The sequence below is a fragment of the Caretta caretta genome, chromosome 10 (assembly GCF_965140235.1).
Source record: "Caretta caretta isolate rCarCar2 chromosome 10, rCarCar1.hap1, whole genome shotgun sequence".
NCBI classification, from domain to species: Eukaryota; Metazoa; Chordata; order Testudines; family Cheloniidae; genus Caretta; species Caretta caretta.
In genome coordinates, this window is record NC_134215.1 from 73,776,955 (window position 1) to 73,795,449 (window position 18,495).

The following is an 18,495-nucleotide window of genomic DNA, read 5'->3' on the forward strand; positions in this document are numbered from 1 at the left end:
TCCATCAAATCCCTCCTCAATTATTATTATACTTCATTATTTGTATTCCAATAGTGCTTAGAAGCCCAGAGACCAGGGTCCTATGTGCCAGGTACTATACAAACACATAGTAAGAGACAGTCCCTGCCCAGAAGAGCTTACGATTTAAATAGAGAAGATGGACACTGGGTGGGAGAAAGGAAACTTTTAGTCCTATTTCACAGCTGGGGAAATTGAGGCACAGAGAGATTAAGGGTGAAACTTGCAAGAGCACCAAAGTGGAGGAAACAAAAGAGCCTAAATCTGATTGACTTTCAATAGGTCTTTAGGCTCCTAAGTCACTTAGGGTAAAATTTCCAAAAACCTCTTTAGGGATTTTAGGGACCACACACGAAATCTACAGCAGAGTCAGAAACTGAACCCAGAACCTAAATCACAAGACTATCCTTCCTTTCTAAGACCCACTTGTTCCATGATGACTTCAAAGAACTAAAACTGAAGGGCAGCTGAGTAGAGATGATGACCCTGCACCTGAACTGTGCTTGACCCAGGTAATAGGGAAAGGTATTTTTGCCAGTGCCAGCCTATGTTCAACCACAGTGAACTTGGGTGAATGTATTTAGGGGAGGAGCTGTGCTTGTTAAATAATTGTCAAATATGGCGCACAGCCAAAGGGAGCAGCAAAGATAGAGGCTTAAACAAAAAAGCCAGACAGAGTCTAGGAAGGAATGTGGTCATGCAGGTAGGCAGGAGCAGAATTCAGTAGAGGCATGAAGGTTAAGTTGAAGCAGAAGCGTGACTTGTACATGGACTAAGGAGACACTGATAAAAACACAGGGGTATATTCAGATTGTGGCCATTTTCAATCAATGGCATAATTCAAGAATTTAGTCATAGGTTTGTTATTTTCTTACCTTAAATAGGAAATAGCACTTTTTGCTTGTTAAATATCTCAACAAATGAAAAATATCTGCAATTCAGCCCATTGTTTCACCTTAAAAGAGTGTTTATCTGAAACTAAGATAATAAACCCATAAAGTCATGTTATAGGTGTTTGACGAAGCCTGTAGTTTGGTGTTGGTTGGTGGCAGTTCCCCTTTACAGCTGCATGACTCTTTAGTACCTTTGTTCTCTTTGTCTTTTCAAGTTCTTCAGAAATGATGTATTATAGATCAGATTTATTTATCTTAGCGCTATCAAAAACTGGATAGAATAAAGCGGTTGACACCAATGTTAAGCTTTTTTCCCCCCTAATCATTTATTACAAAAAAAAAATAGTGCAAGCCAAAATGGATTTTTTTACCTCCTGCTCTATAAATCTTAGTTGTGTTTCTCTTATTCTCTAGAAGAATAGGCCCCATTTCAAGGAGTCTTCTATCAAGATTAATACTTCTCTCCTTCTGAGGATGAGCACAAGACCCAAATGCTGACAGAACTCTCTGCAAAGTCCCACAAATAACTTTCCTGTTCTGCCAATAGATGAATTTCCAGCCACACCTTGCAAATAACATGTTATAACGTGTTCACACAACTTTTTTAAAGGGTCAACGACTGGTCAATTGTCAGTAACATGAAGAGGATACCTAAGGTTTAGGTATTTTGACAAATCCTTCAGGAAGGCTTTAAAGATCAGATTTTCAAAGACTGGTAAGGATAGTTACACTCACCTGGTTTGTGTGTACACAGTTCTGTGTGAAAATTGGATATTTATAGGCATGTGTAGCCAGTTAGACACAACTACCTGAAGAATAATATGGCAGGCAAAATTTAGGGCATGTGTGCTCCTTATGAAATCTGTCTCTTTTGAAAGCCATCTGGTTGCATCAGAAGAATTTTCTCTCTCTTTCTGAGTTGTTTGGGAGAAACACCAGGATCAGAGCGCTGCCAACTCACTTACTCCTTTCCGGGTCCATGTTGTTGCCACTTCTCTCTTTCCTTTTGCTTGTGCTGTCGCTGTTTCTCTCTGCCTGGTCTTTCTTGCTTATAGTCTCCAAGTCAGTTGGCTTCCAAGTGCTGTTTTTCATTTTCCTCATTAATCTTCAGCTTCTTCAATACCACCTGCTACTGAAACAGTGAACTCTGTCTGGGTGGAGCATTGTAGCTGGTTCTGTCATTCTTTTCCCCGCTGTCCTCTAGTAGGTCATCCCTGAGATCTCACTCTTGCTGGTCCATTCTGGTCTCTGTGTTCCAGATCTGGTATCCCTAGTGTTGATCTAGGTGCTTCTCTTGAGCCCCATCCTGGTTCTGGAACACACTTCTTTTCTGATCCTCAGAGAATAGCAGTTCACCAGCTGGGCCGTTGTCAGCTCTTGAGAGTTTATTTGTCTATCTCCGCATAACCTCATGAGCTGACTTTTCTTGAGTTGCTCATAACTCACGTTACCTGTATATTTCCCCAAAAAGACTAGAGGGCACTTTTTTTTCTCTTTGCTTTTTCCTACTACCATGCTTGCTTTTAGCGCTGTTGGAACTTACTGGAAATTCCCCATTGTCACTACCCCATCATGCTTCCATCATATATGTCATAGTTACTGAGCTAACTACACCACAGATCCTGCCTTGTCTCTTTGAATGCACCCAGCTCGGGCCTCCAGGCCTGGTCTGAGAGTGGGAGAATCTTGTGATTGCACCTCAAGAGGGATGACTGTTTTAGGCCTGAGATATGAAAGGGGATGCACTCAAAGAGACCAGGAGGAGTCAGAGGTGCAGTTATCCTAGTAACTCTACCACATACGATATAATATAACTGTGGATGTTCTCAGTATCCATGTGAATTTCCAGCTGTTCTTGATGCAAAGTAATTTTCCCTGCGAGGTTTCCAGAAGAAACGGGCATGTTCTAGAGGCCACAGAAAAATATGGACAGTTTCTGAGTAGCTCTGCATTGTGTCACAAATATTTTGCATGCTTCTAATAAGGATATCAGTGTGTACTTCCTTATGCTGGTTCAAAGTCCAAGCCTTCAGCCAAACCCTGCACGCCTTACTCATGTTGCAGAAGTGAGTGGGACTGTTAATCTCTTAGTGAAATAATGAATACCACTCTTAATTAAATAAATCCTTGTACAGAGTTAACTAACGTGGTCTGACCAACCTCTTCACAATGATTATTCGGTGGGAGGGACAGATTCTGCTCACGTTCACAGGTGTAAAAACAGATCAATTCTAATCTAGTGTAACTGAGCTCACAACTTGCCCCCCAACCCATCTTGGTAGCCTCAAATGTTTCTATGCAGTGCTATATCCACATCAATCGAAAGCCACATTAGAAGCAATGAAATTACATGACACATCCATCTGCCATTTCTAGTGCATGCACTATAATCTATGGCGCTTCATAACCAGAAGGAATTAATATTCTTCATAACAAGAATATGATTTGGCACTTCTCTGGCAGTGAGAGATGGGGGGTTTAATGCTCATTTCAGATGGAGGTCTAGAGGGTTGAAGGTGAAAGGGGCCCTCCATCAAATCCTGCCATTCTTTGGAAGCTTTGGGGGCAATATTTCATACACTTTCCTCTTTATGTACTTTAATAAATCATATGGGAGCATCAACTCTGAGTAAAGAATAGCAGCAAAGGGGAAAAATTACCCAGATAGTGATCTGTCTTACTCCAAGCACGGAAGGTCCTTGTGTCTGTGAGGCCACAGTATTCTTCCTAAAGCTATTTTCCCTTCTCTTAAGGTTTACCCTTGATGACTCCCCTGAAAAAAACTTATGACTGTTGTTGTAGGAAACAAACATTATTGGAAGTCCAGGATGTTTATCGTACTCTCAATAGTTTAAAAATAACTTTCCCAGTCACAATTAAATTACAAGGGCTCTTCCTAACTGTGATAATTTTAGAGTCACAGAATAAAATTCTGGCACATTTGAAAGGACATTGTCCAACTTATGATGTCGTAAACAAAAAATTACCCCACCTACATCACTAATACCCTCGATTATTTAAAATTAAAGAAATTTGAAAATCCAGTTTACTTGATCCTCTGCATTCTTTATTTGCTCTCAGATTGGACAACAAAAATCAGTGAAGTCAGTTTCATTCTTGCTTGCTGTCAATATCTCATTCGGGTTCTTTTTGCTGGCTGTTTGGGTTTCAGACTTTGCGAGGGGATGGTTATTTGTTTGAAAACAGTTGTCTTTATTAGGATCTTTAAAAATGTGGAAACCTTCCTGTTGGTCTTAGGTCGTTTCCTTTTTAAAATATACATGTGCCAAATTTGTCAGAATCGATCTAAGCCAACTTTCCCAGGAAGACACTCTGCCACAAATCACACTTGCTGTTTATTTGCACAGGCTTCTCAATTCGATTCACAACCAACGTGTATTAGGAGAAGGACTATACTGCATCCAGCTTGTCACATCATTCCCCCCGCCCCAGGCATCTGTGCCGCTTTCAGTGTAGGGTTTAAAATAGAACAGTGTGAAATGTTCATAAACAGTGTGAAACAGGGGTAAAGGTTTCTGTTCTGTTTTCTCATTCACCTGAAATAAAACATATATTATCATCTCAGACTCCTTGCATTCCCAGACTGAGAAAAAACAACAAAGCAAGAACAGGACAAACAAAGAGACAGCCTCTGGAAAGGTAACTTGCCCTAGAATCATAGAATCATAGAATATAAGGGTTGGAAGGGACCCCAGAAGGTCATCTAGTCCAACCCCCTGCTCGAAGCAGGACCAAATCCCAGTTAAATCATCCCAGCCAGGGCTTTGTCAAGCCTGACCTTAAAAACCTCTAAGGAAGGAGATTCTACCACCTCCCTAGGTAACGCATTCCAGTGTTTCACCACCCTCTTAGTGAAAAAGTTTTTCCTAATATCCAATCTAAACCTCCCCCACTGCAACTTGAGACCATTACTCCTTGTTCTGTCATCTGCTACCATTGAGAACAGTCTAGAGCCATCCTCTTTGGAACCCCCTTTCAGGTAGTTGAAAGCAGCTATCAAATCCCCCCTCATTCTTCTCTTCTGCAGGCTAAACAATCCCAGCTCCCTCAGCCTCTCCTCATAACTCATGTGTTCCAGACCCCTAATCATTTTTGTTGCCCTTCGCTGGACTCTCTCCAATTTATCCACATCCTTCTTGAAGCGTGGGGCCCAAAACTGGACACAGTACTCCAGATGAGGCCTCACCAATGTCGAATAGAGGGGAACGGTCACGTCCCTCGATCTGCTCGCTATGCCCCTACTTATACATCCCAAAATGCCATTGGCCTTCTTGGCAACAAGGGCACACTGCTGACTCATATCCAGCTTCTCGTCCACTGTCACCCCTAGGTCCTTTTCCGCAGAACTGCTGCCTAGCCATTCGGCCCCTAGTCTGTAGCGGTGCATTGGGTGCTTCCGTCCTAAGTGCAGGACCCTGTAACATTGTACATCAGAACTGGAGTATGAAATGGAAGCTGTCCCTGAAGCAGGCACGGAGAGTCCTCCTCATCTGAAAGTGTCATACGTCAGTGAGAGAATGACAACATTTCCTCTTTTTCATAACAACATACAATACACATTCAGTTTCTTTGCAAGCCTGTTACCCAAACCCCAGGCCAGTTTGGCCAAAATATTCATTCGAGTTGATAAAACTGGTCCAGATTTCAAGGGATGCAAAATGGGACAGTTTGATTGGCTTCACTCTGAGTTTTGTGGGTTATTCAATGCTGGAAACTCCAAGAGCAACTCATTGGTTGCGAAAAGTGTTTTGGGCTTCGGGTGAAACATTCTGCATGATTTCCTGGGCAACCAAAGCACCAGATTTTACATAGTCCTAGTGAAATTCTGTGCGTTACACATGCAGGTACAGGGCGTTGTGGGGTCGGGGAAAGGTGGCTTTCATCCTTCTGCTTTCTGGGCTGAACAGAGGCCAAACAAGACCCCAAAGAGCTTGAAGTTAGAGACAGCTCCACAGGAGTTGCCCAGAGTGGCCACAGCAGTATGTGCTATGACCTCACCCTCTACTGCCTTACCCTGGAATGCCCCCAACACCAGGCCTTGTAAGGAGGCCAGCCCTGAGCTCCCTCTGGAGGGCCAGTGTGGTATCTGTGCTGGGAGACTTCTTCCCAGCCAGCTAAAAGGCTTTTACAGTCCCTGCACTATTATTTATTCTTATCCATTTGCATTACCCTAGCACCTAGGTGCCCCATCATGTACCAGACCCACATTGTGCTAGGCGCTGTACAAACACAAAACAAAAAGATAGTCCCTGCCCCCAAAAGCTTACAACTGACATATAAGACAAGAGACAACATCTGGATACAGATGCACAGATGGGGGAGTACAAGGAAACATTGAGACAGTGTTGGTCAGGATGATTGGCAGAGGTCTCAATATGCCGGCAGCCTAACTGTTGTCCCTTTTTTTTAAGGCCTCATGTCAAAGGAGGGTTTGAAGGAGGGTTTGGAAGGCGGATAAGGAGTTAGTTTTGCAGATGTTTTCAGGGAGCTTCTTCCCAGGCATGAGGGGCTTGTTTGAAAATTTAGCAAGTGGGTGATGGAGACTGGCATCCTGGTCTGATAGGCAGCAGGAGTTTTGATACCGAATGAGAGATAAGGTAAATGGGAGTCAGTTGTGGAGGGCAGTGACACAGATGGGAAAGACCCTCCCAGTATTCTCAGTACCTTTGCATTCACATCATCAGCTATCATGTTCTTTAGCCCCTGGTTGGCTAATAGGTAAGGGTGCACATGTTGGGAATCCTGGTGACAAACTGCTGACAAGGGTCCAGGAACTTATGCTTTACACTTGGTTTGCTAAGAAATACATCACCTTTCCTCAATTACTTCAAAAACCAAAAGTGCCCCCCAAAACCTGAAATTCCAACCCTCTATCCCCAGTCTACACCCATTTGTGCCCATTACCAAATTTTCACAAGCACATTTCCTGGTTAGCTTTCTTGAGATGAGGCTCAGACCTGGAAGGATTCCCAGAATGTCTCATTTAGACGCAACTGGAGTTATAATTTCACACTCTGCCTTCAGCTGAATTGGGTGCCACATCCCTTGGAAAACATTCCAGTGTGCATAGGAGAGTAAATAAAGCACCTAACAGTTGGTGTCCAATGGGTTATCAGCTGTTCGTTAAAGATCAGGGTGTTGTGACAGTACTGGATTGATAGGCAGTTAGAGACTCTCTGAAAGGCATTACTTAACCCTTCAGAGCACGATACTCAGACACAGATATTTATGCAAAGCAGTTGCACATTCATATGCTCAGCAATCATCTATCCATGGCAAAAGGTGTCTGACCTCCCACATCTCAGCTATTTGATCCAACCTCAATCCCCACAATACTCCTGACCCCTTTCCAGCTCCCCACCCAGAGGTGCCAATCTGGGTCACTCTATCTTCTTGATGGCTCTGTCCCTAAACCCTCCAGATGTGCCCTCTTGGCTGACCTATCCCTATTCTGATGTATTCAAGAGGCGGCTGGGTTAGGAAACCTGGAATGGGAAAGCAGGTCACAAAAGGGGAGCATAGGCCAAAGACTATGGTGTGTTTCCAGGACTTGCTCCAGATAAAACCTAACCTCTTTTGTCTCCCGCCTGCTAGAAACCCCTCTCATATCACTGACCCCTCCCCCACCACGGGGAATTAGTAGTCTAAGGGTTAAAAGGAAAGTACCGGTACGTGTTTTCTTAACTCTAAGCCTCCTTTCGCAATTTCCTTCTTGAGTTGCTTCATCAGATTAGGTGCTTTGCTACATATAAATGTTGGCTGCGCTGAGAACATGAACCTTTACACTCTGAAGTGAGGTAAGCGTATTTCAAAAACGTGCTAGGGAAAGGAAGTTGTGGCTTATCACCAGATATGACAAACCAGTGACACTCCCACTCTCTCCTTCCCTCATGCCTAGAGATTTAGGAGAATTAGTGCCTTCAGAAGCCATCTGCAGTGCTCAGGCTAGACGGGGCTAAACTGGACTATCCATGGGATCAGCAGAGAATTCTTGAGAGCAATAACTCCTGCTTTCCTTAGGGTCCAAAGAAGCTGGCAAGTAAGAGACTTCACTTTTAACCAGCTGGTCACATGTGCAGGAGTAAAATGATGCAATAACATGCCACAGAAACATATTCCAAGAGCATCAGAAGTAAATTTACATAAATACTGTGATTGTTTGCTAACCCATGAGAGAATATTGTCTATAAGGGTGGTGCAATGGCAGGGGGAGGCAGCAATGGAAGACAGGGTAGAAATGCTGACAGCCTGCACTTTAAATCATTTTCCAGGCAGAATAGTGTGTTTCTGGTGGTTGGGCTAAATAGTGCTCTGAGAATCCAGATGCTCAGGGGTCTAGATCCCTGCAGATGCTCAGGGGTCTAGATGGAATGATCATAGGATGGTATCAGTGATGACGTCTTAGAGAGGTTAGATGTGATTGCTGCAGGAATCTGACCAACTGCATCAGAGCTTTCCCCCTCTTTATGTCATCAAGGGAACGAACAAAAGATAGCAGACCCTACCCGACAGTGTACTGTAACTTCTTCTCTTCATGTCCTAAATGGCTGTACAGTGAGTTGGGAATCAATAGCTGCTGTGATCCACCCTGGAGGAGACTGAAGGAAAGAAAATATTCCTGCATATAAGTAGTTGGTAAAGCACTTTGGGCCAGATTTTAAAAGGTATTTGGGTACCTAAAGATTCATTGGGGAGTTAAGTGTCTTGGCACTTTTGAAAACACCACGATGCACCTATCTGCGTATTTAGGTGCCTATTTAAATCTAGCTCTTTGTTGCTCCATCTCAAAGGCACTAACTACATCAAGTACATGAATTAATTATTATTTAGGAATAAGAACAGCAAAAACACTTACATATTATGCTCTCTTGTACCTAATTCCATGGAGCATTTTGTTATACAGTTTATAGGGATGCTATTCATGAAATGGTAGAAAGCCTTTTAAAACACTCATGTTCAACCTTTTTCTTCTCCGCCCCCCAACTTTTTCTTCCCTTTTGTCTCTTTTAAAAATTCACTTCACCTATCCAATATAATATGTTCATGCTCATGAAAACTGTTTTTGTGGCCTCTTCATTACAGCCCTTTCACAGCCGCCCTTCTGCAAAGGAACACATCATTTCACTTCCAGGTTTCATACAGATCTTCTGGGATGACAACTGCATGCACATGGCTCTAATATCAGACAATTGCTGAGGCCAGATATGAAAAACCTCAGCCACCCCAGCCGGTTGTTACCTGGCAACATAATTCTCAACTTTATTGATGTTTATTTTTCTTGTCCTTGGGATAATCCATTTCGATCAAAGGCTTTAATGCCAATCTGTCTGGTTTATCAGAAGGAATGCAAAATATCTTTTATATAATTCTTAAGCCCTTGAGGCAAAGGCTAGGTATTTTTTAAGGTTGTGATTAAAGAAATCTGCAGTCTGGTGTTTTGGTGGCAGTGTAGCTGTGGGGATCCTAGACAGAGAATTTAGGCACCCACAGGATGTATTTTACATTATGTTTCATAAGGCTAAATGTTACCTCTCATCCTTGTATGTGAAACATTCAGCCAATGTTGTATCATTACAAGAAGGCAGGCCTGAGGAATGAAGTTTGGATCCAGAATCGGATCATATTTGAATATTCCCAAAGTTTAGGGAAAGTAGGGGTGGGCATGAATATGTTCAGATTTGATGTCCCCATTGGAACCAGTACAGAAACTTACGCCATCTGGATCGGATTGTCTGGTTCTGCCTCATCTCTCGTCTTTATTGTCTATGCAATAGCATCTAGAATGTTTCAGATGCAGTACTGGCAAAATACTGAACACAGAGGATGCCAAGCATTTCATTCAGCTAAGGTCTATAATGACTTTTTTTTTTAACAGAGCTTTAAGTACCTCCTTTGATTTTTCTTTTAAATGGAATGGGCTCCAACTCATTGCAGCTGAATAGGTAGGAGGGGTGGAGATGTAGATCTAAGCCACCTATCTCCATCTCCATTCTTGGGCTGGCCAGCCGCTGGCTGGCAAACAGCTTCCCAGGCAACTTAGAGCAGCCTCAGGGACTGCTGTAAATCACACTGCCTGCGGATCTGGCAGAGTGCTGCGTACTCCACCTCTTTCTTCTGAGGAGATGGAGAACAGAGAAGGGGTGTTGTAGAGCTGGGTGTGCCGGCATTGCACCATCTGAGGATTCCTATTTGCTGGGGGGATCCTCAGCTGTCCCACTAGGGCAGCCAGGAAAGGGGCTGAGGATGAAGCCCAGTGGTTTTATCAGGAAAACAGAGGCATAAACCAGTTAGGAAATAAATGTTATATGGAGTTACAGTTAAGGGCACAGAGAGCGGGGACGGGGAATGTTGCAAAACACAAGTTAAAATAATTGGCCCTAAATCTTAGGTTTTGAGACGTAAGCTGCAGGAGTAAGTAAGGAGTCATTTCCCTGAATGTACAACATTACACCATCAGCTAGGTATATTAGAATGGGGGTCCACTTTCCTCTGAAGCAGCAGGAATCGGTCACTGCTTGAGGCAGGACGTGAGCCATGATGGCTCAGTGGACTGATCTAGTATGGCAAATCTCTCTCTGTAAAAATAACTGGTTATTCTTACTATTTCCTTATATTGAAACAGAATTTCCTGCCCCCCCGTCTCCCCGCTCAGATTTTTCTGAGGCTTGTGTAGGGGACAGACCTGTTTTGAAGAGTGTTGAACTCTGGCATAAAGCACCCTGTGCGGTGAAATAATTGCATTAAAGAGCAATTAGTGGAGACTGAGTTGGAAGTCTGGGTCCAGCATTAAAAGCCTTTGATCACAGCCAAGGCAGATGTGTTTGACGTAAATTACCAAGTGATGCCTGTTTCTTATCTTGGTTTTTCTGCTTGTGTCACATAAACATTTAGCAAATGCACTGTGTTAATTAGCTTTATTTTATTTCTATGTCAAACAGTCAAAGGGTATCCATTTTATTGCTACTCCTATAGAATTAGATATACAGGGTCAGATTCCCTCCTTTGCCAACAGATACCCAGCTCAGTAGAGTGGGGGTGGGGGACTCATGGGGATGGTATGAGGGGACGACCTAGAATGGCATGTGGCCCATTGGCAACTGCCAGTAGCAAAAATCCCCAACTGCTGGAGACGGGACACTAGATGGGGAAGGCTCTGAGTTACTACAGAGAATTTTTTCCCAGGTATCTGCCTGGTGGGTCTTGCCCACATACTTAGGGTCTAACTGATTGCCATATTTGGGGTCAGGAAGGAATTTTCCCCTGGGTTAGACTGGCAGAGACCCTGGGGATTTTTCACCTTCCTCTGCAGCATGGGTCATGGGTCACTTCACGTTTAAACTAGTGTAAATGGAGGATTCTTTGTAACTTGAGGTCTTTAAACCATGATTTGAGGACTTCAGTACCGTAGCCAGAGGTTAGGGGCCTATTTCAGGAGTTGGTGGGTGAGGTTCTGTGGCCTGCAATGTGCAGGAGTTCAGCACTAGATAGGATGACCAGATGTCCCGATTTTATAGGGACTGTCCCAATATTCGTGTCTTTGTCTTATATAGGCACCTATTACCCCCCACCCTCTGTTCTGATTTTTCACACTTGCTATCTGTTTACTTAAAATCAGATGAGTTGATTATGGCTCCTTGAGTCCATGGACTAATCAGTGCTGACCCCATTAATGCCATGAGTTAGAGCAGCCTTGGGGGCTTCTGTACCACCTCTGCAGGAGCCATGGGGATAGGGGGCATTGGCAAGCTGGAGAATGGAGGAGCCAATGCAGATCTATATACTAGCTATTTAGTGACCTGCGAAGGCCTGTAGGCCATAAGAGTCCTGCACAGGAACTGGCCTGGCTCTGAACAGGGGAGGCATTTAGGTGCCTAGTTCTCTAGGAGTTAGGTGCCTAAGTACCTTGGAGTGTCTGGGCCAACCGCCTTCCCTCTGTCTCTGTTCCAGAGTAAGGCTGACACTCCTATGGAGGTGTACAAAGAATTATCAGTGCCTCGTTTTCTATTTGGCATTCTTCATTTTTATAATCCTTTTCTTCCTCACCTCTCAAACAACCCTTCTGTAGCAGGCCGGTCACAAGAACACTGCATGGAGGAAAGAGACCATATTACATAAATACTGCTGTACAAATAAGTCTCCTTTGAGAGTCCTTTTTAAAGGCGCGCTAACATTAGTTCATAATTTTCAGCTCTTCTTTAGTCATTTCCTAATGTCATATGTTTTTAAAAAAATCCATGAGATTAAAGAGGCAGCAGGGTCCTTGTAGTGCTCAGTGGAGTTTGTAGCCCACTAAGTATACAGAAACTTAGTGGGAACGTTGGTCTCGTATCTGTCATCTCAACCTGCTGAGCTCTGAATGTGCAACCCAGGCTTTTGAGTCATACAGTGAGGAGGCACACAACAAAACACAGATGAGGAGGAAGCTTGTGGATGTATAGCTTTCATTTCTTTGTGAGATCTAAACTCTGGGTTGAAGATGCAGCATTTCCAGAATTTAATTCATAGGAATGGACACAGAGAAGGGTGAAATCTGGATCTAAAACATGTAGGCTTCTTCTTAATCAGTAGGCAAACTTTCCAAATAATGCAGATATGTAGTGCGAAGAAATGCAAATTTTGTAGGGTAATTTGTATGCAGTCAGTGGTCACTCTGTGAACAGACAGATTATCATTACTAATGATCATTATTCCCGTAATAAACATAGATAGTTCTTGGTGACATTTTCTTGGGGTGGGAGGAGGGGCTACAATCATAGATGGGTTTCAGAGTAGCAGCCGTGTTAGTCTGTATTCGCAAAAAGAAAAGGAGTACTTGTGGCACCTTAGAGACTAACCAATTTATTTGAATATGAGCTGTAGCTCACGAAAGCTTATGCTCAAATAAATTGGTTAATCATAGATGATTTTTCCCATATATCTGCATGAAGTAACTTAGACCTAGTAGCTGTTTCTTATGGGACATTTTGCATCAAACAAAGAGAATTTGATATTGCATGTCTGGCAATCACTTAATGCATACGGATCTGCGTAGCTTAGACTGGGGGAGGGGAGAAATAGTGGTACTATTCCAAATTCTGTTTCTAAGCCAAGCTCTGCCCTAAATGAGATGTGTTGCTCAGAGGCCTGTCCTCTTAAATTGTCCAAGGTAACGAATGTCCAACACTGCCTGTTACATAAAATTGTTTATAAAAATCAGCATAAAATGGAGACAAACAGAGTGGTACAAACTGACTTGTGTAGGTTAAAAGAACTGGGTTCAGGGGTTTCAGGGCACCTGGTAGAGTCACAGGTTGGCATGACAATTAGGTGACAGGTTTCTAGAAATGGGAGGAAATGTTTATAGTTGAAATCACCAAAATGTGTTTGGATCAGTAAATGTTAATGGGATGAGGTTGCCACCCCTTATTGGACATTGTTTATTTGGGGGCCACTAAGTAAGAGGGAAGAGTGGACTGGAAAGACTGAGCTTCACCATTTTGACTCTCTCCTTCATCATCTCCTGGGACTCTGGTATCCACCATGACCCCAATAGGCCTCTGTCTTCCTGATCCTGAATGGCATCCTGTCCAGGCCAGGCCACAGAAAGAGGGGACAATTTGACATTGCCACTTCCACCAGCTTTGGCTAAATCCTGAACGGCAGCTGAGATGTGAGATTTGGGTTCCTATTGACACCCACCCTCATATGTCATTTTTCCTCCCTATCTTATTTTCCCTCTTTCCTATTGCTCTCCTTTGTCTTTCTGTCTAACCAGAGTCTGGTTTAGCCAGACAAGACAACTCATCTTTTTCAACACTGTGGTGACCCTGTGAGCAGAAAAGCTGCTAAAAGCAATGTCTTAAACTGCCTGACGTTGATAAAAGTTGCCAGATCTTGCGTGGCACCTGCCGTGCTCCTGTTTCTCCAGCAGCCAGGCTACAAGTGAAAGCCAGCGTCAGAGACAGAAGCTACATTTTTCTCTCTTTGCCATTCTCTCCTCTCCCTTTTGCATAAATTTTTCTTCGTTTGTCTTAAAGAAAACAGGATCTGACTTCATCAACAGCTCCTGACCATCTCAGCTAACTTTTTCTCTTTCCCCATGAAAAGGGCAGTTAATGCAATCTTTAATACCATCTAAAACACTGCCAAACACTAGGGGTTTCTGTCTGAGAGCTCTCTATAGGTAAAGCAAAAGGGAAGAAGGGCTATTGTTAAAATGGAAGCCCTCTTTAATACTTTACATTTTAAATGCTTTAATCATTTTTCCTTTTTCTGTATCTTAAATAAAAGTTTTAAAAGATCATTAATGGTGGCTGTTACAGTGGGAATTGCCACCAACGATTTGACATAAAACCCTGGACGACGCTTAACTGTTTAATGTTGTAACAGTGAACACGGGTTTCATTAACATCTTATCCCTTAAAAAGAAAAGGAGCACTTGTGGCACCTTAGAGACTAACAAATTTATTTGAGCATAAGCTTTCGTGAGCTACAGCTCACTTCATCAGATGCATTCAGTGGAAAATACAGTGGGGAGATTTCTATACATAGAGAACATGAAACAATGGGTGTTACCATACACACTGTAATGAGAGTGATCACTTAAGGTGAGCTTTTACCTTAAGTGATCACTGTCCTTACAGTGTGTATGGTAACACCCATTGTTTCATGTTCTCTATGTATAGAAATCTCCCCACTGTATTGTGATCACTCTCGTTACAGTGTGTATGATAACACCCATTGTTTCATGTTCTCTCTATATATAAATCTCCCCACTGTATTTTCCACTGAACACATCCGATGAAGTGAGCTGTAGCTTATGCTCAAATAAATTGGTTAGTCTCTAAGGTGCCACAAGTCCTCCTTTTCTTTTTGCGAATACAGACTAACACGGCTGCTACTCTGAAATCTTATTCCTTGTTCGGCCAGGACACCCCCTATTGAACACAACAGATGTCACTCAAAATGTGTAGTGTAGGTATTTATAATACATGCTCTTCTGGGCTCCGCTCCTCCTCACCAGGTTTGAATACACTCATGGGGTCTCCTGAGCTTCATGTTGGCAGTTTCCTCTCTGTTGGGCTTCAGATACCCCCCTGGGCTCTGATAGGTTCCTTGGTCTTGCTTTCTTGTTGATTTGGATGGAGGGGGAATGGTAGTATCTCACAAGGCCTGTAACTCACGTCACTGAAAGGTAATGTCACTCCAGCAGGCCAAGCAGACCTGCACAATAATGCCCTCCCTCTCCCTTCTCATATGTTTGATCAGTTATGAAACAGTTAAGAACCTTGACATTTCAACAGGTTTCAGAGTAGCAGCCGTGTTAGTCTGTATCCGCAAAAATGTATCCTTGACATTTAGAGTATCTTGCTTAAGCATCTGGGTTAACACCTTGCTGATATGAATCATAGAATATCAGGGTTGGAAGGGACCTCAGGAGGTCATCTAGTCCACCCCGCTGCTCAAAGCAGGACCAATCCCCAATTTTTACCCCACATCCCTAAATGGCCCCCCTCAAGGATTGAGCACACAACCCTGGGTTTAGCAGGCCAATGCTCAAACCACTGAGCTATCCCTCCCCCTGAAATGGACATGGACAAGGGGCAGTTCACACCTCCCACCATGGCTGTGTTCTCTCCAAACTCAGGCAGACATCTCCGCATCAGTTACACTTGGCTAACATTTTGAAGGTTTTCTTAGCCCCCATAAAAAGGTGAGACTTCACTGAGCCTTGAGGTCAATGGAGTTAAGCAAGTGTATAGCCACTGTAAGTAAGAGGAGATTCAGGCCCTTAGTTTTTCAAAATGAAAGCATAAATTTGGGAGCACAAGATGGCATCTTGGGAGAGATGTCGGCAGGTCAAATAAATACCCCTATAAAGCTCCCAAATCTGGGCATACTACAAACCTATCTTATGGATAGTATAGTTTATCTACCTTACATTTAGCTAACTATGCCCAGAAAGTGAGTTAAAATAGATGATAAATATTGTTTCCAGCAATTTACAATAAAAGCTTCAGTGACTGTAAAAAGAACATGGGTGATTCATTTGAATCTCAGTAAATATCTATTTTCATCACAGGATAAGATCAGGACAAGTTCTCAATATTTCCTGTTTCTTGCTTATTCTTATAAATAAGTGGCCTAGAAACTAGGGTTCAGAAAACCACAAATAGAGCAAATACAGGAAAGGTTCTTTGGAAACTAGATTCTGGTGATAGATGAGTCACTAGAGCCACAGAACTTGTCTGGAACTGAAGAGCAGACATCACTTTCCTCCCCAAATGCCTCTTTGTATTGGGAAAGCTTCAGCAAATGATGCAGGAGGGGACAAAGAACATTGCTGTGGAAGAGAGGCTTTCATTCCAGCTCCATGTCAGCTGGTGTGTGATAATCCTTTATTTGTCATCCAGGTATTCTGTTATCATTTTATCATATTTCCAATGAGGCACATAATGCACCTTCACTACTGTTCTTATAGCAAACATACACACTCCGCATTTGTAGAGGACAAGTAATTAATTATAAAATGGCACACACCTATGAACTGTGCTGACGGTATAATATACAATGGCTAGGGATAACTTTGAGAACTAGTCACACAGAAGCAGCTGCCGCCACTAAAACAAAATAATGCTGTGCAATCTCCAGTAATATTCACTGTCTTTAGAAATTCCACATGTCTTATTCTGGTCATTGTTTATCTCTATTGAAAATACACGACAATGAGTGTTTTAGCCTCAGTCTAGGTCTCCTTGTACATATAGCCCCTGGTTTACCTGCTTGCTCTACTTGTGTCTATAGTAATTTCCAATACCTGTTTCTTTTTGTTCCCATTTTTTACCACAAGGCAAAACCCTCTTTGCTTTAGTGGCCAGTTTGCACAACTGCTTTATTTCTTGTTTTATAACTTTCTCTTGTCACATCTCTGGAATCCTGTTGGGTCCTGTCATGGTAATTTGATAGGTTTCAGAGTAGCAGCCGTGTTAGTCTGTATTCGCAAAAAGAAAAGGAGGACTAGTGGCACCTTAGAGACTAACCAATTTATTTGAGCATAAGCTTTCGTGAGCTACAGCTCACTTCATCGGATGCATGATGATCCGATGAAGTGAGCTGTAGCTCACGAAAGCTTATGCTCAAATAAATTGGTTAGTCTCTACGGTGCCACTAGTCCTCCTTTTCTTTTTGGTAATTTGATAGTTCAACTAGTTTGCTGGTTAACAGAAAGATCACCTCTCCATACTACATTAGCGGCCTTGCAACACATTTTCAGTTTGGCTGTCTTGGCTGTAATGTAATACAATGCAAATGTATACAGAACAATTAGAATTAGACGCGGCAGAACTCAATTGTTTTTTTATAATTCAGATGGATAATGTCGATATTAATTCTTAAGCATTTTTTTATTATTTTTATCAATCTAATTTTTCACAGCTGTGGGAAATTATGGAGGGGTATCAGACAATTATTCAGTGACAGTAGATGTTGAGATTCAAAGTTAAAGCTTTATAAACTATTAAAAACTCAAATTGTTAACATCTTATGTTAAAATGTACAAAATAAATATAAAATCAACAAACCTTACCCATTTTTACTATTCCTTCACTAGTCCATTTGTAACAAGTCTAATCCAAAAGTCTAAAGTGCTGTGATTTTGATTGTAATAAGTTCTCAAACAGCATTTTTCTCACTTTGTCTATCTGTAAATTTTGATATTAATGAAAATACTTTTTCATCAGTTTTTGTGTGGGTACAGTGAAATTGATGTTTCCCACATTTACCAATAAAAATCTAACACTTTGAAGCCTAGATATAATATATTTGGGGCATATTCAGACTCAACAGAACAGGCTTTTCAAGGGCACATGGCTTTTGTTCTAGAAGCTATTTGGATACCTGAAACAAATATGGGGTTTTTGTTTTTGTTTTAATTTTGATAAGCTAGAAAGAGAATGATGAAAAATATCATGCCTATAGTGAAAATGGCAAAAAATTGTTTCTTCATTTTTGGCAGGGATATACAGTTAATTTTTGGTTCTCAGGTAACTTCCACTGGAGCCATTCCCTTCCGCTTGCACAAGCTAAGCAAGGTTGGCCTGGTTAGCATGTGATTGGCAGACTCCTGTGAAGCGGCATGAAACTCTGCCCTTTGAGCCAGTAATGACTTAAATTAATACCACAGCTCAGAGACACAGACCTTGAACTTGCATTCTTCTTAGCATATGTGCAATGCGCCTCATGTGGCATGTAATCAGGATTCACCACCGAATTTGGTCTGCTGGTTGGATCATTAACTTCCCTGGCCTAGGCTGGGTACTGACAGGGAGTGCATCATGAACACTGATCCATGCCTCCCAAACATGCACTGAGGCCCTGATACCTTAGTGGGGCTATGCCTGGTGGGTAGGTCTGCCTAAGCAACTGTACCTTGCACGATCAGGGCCCAAGTTAAGTTTGGCCTTGATCAAACATGCTTAGACATGTGATGAGTAACTGTACTCATGTGAGTAATCTCATTGCCCCTGATCCTGCAGTTGGATTCACATGGATTCACATGGATTCACCAAGGGTCTGCCTGTCCAGA